Source organism: Ochotona curzoniae, unplaced genomic scaffold (assembly GCF_017591425.1).
Source record: "Ochotona curzoniae isolate NIBS_2020 unplaced genomic scaffold, NIBS_Ocur_1.0 contig_64, whole genome shotgun sequence".
NCBI lineage: Eukaryota > Metazoa > Chordata > Mammalia > Lagomorpha > Ochotonidae > Ochotona > Ochotona curzoniae.
The window spans coordinates 44,804,926-44,805,745 of record NW_024466502.1 but is presented as its reverse complement, the minus strand read 5'-3'; positions in this window follow the sequence as shown (position 1 = coordinate 44,805,745).

Here is an 820-nt window from a genome sequence, read left to right as displayed (position 1 = left end):
TATCCCTCGCTAGCCTGCATCTCCATGAAGGCAGCAGCTCTCCACCTTCTTCGTGACTACACCCTCAGTACTTGTCAGACACAAAAAGGATGCTCAGTAAGTATTTGTGGAATGAGTAATATGCTTCTAAATGTTCATAATTCTCTGGGGGAAAAAAATAATCAATAAATTTTAGAGCCTAGAAGGTAACGAAAAAAGCAAATTCATTTTATTGGAAAATGTTCTCTTTAAAGAAAAATTTTCAGACACTAAACGCCTACCTAGTTGGCTGAAAGCTTTGAGACAAAAATCAGGAGCTGGGAGTCAAACAATGCTCTCTGGAACTAGAACTGGTTTCTGGATCACATCCTTTATGAGTTTGCTTTTGAAGTTTTAAAAATGTTAGCCTCCTAAACTCAGAAGTGAGTTAGTTACTTTTGTCTCGGGAATTTGTACTGAATTACTCTTAGATGTTCCAAACAGTGAGCTCTGAATTACCTCAGACAGGAAGCAACCTCAGAAATGTAAAAAAACATCACTCTAAAGTCTATCTGTCCAGATCTGTGGGGGGTGAGGGAGACCTTCAGAGAAGCTTCAGAGAACCTCCTCCATTAAACAGCAAATTATTACATATCAAACAGCATCATTCAAAGTTGAGTTTTATATGTTACTTTCATTGTATCCATTAACAATCTGGAAATTTTTTTAAAGCTCCGATTTTACTAGGAGAACTGGATTTTCTAAATAGTTTTTTTCCTTTATGTGATATCTTAAGATATGAAGAACCAAATGACTCTTTGGTTTTATTATATGGGAAAAACAACACACAGTCTAGTCAAAC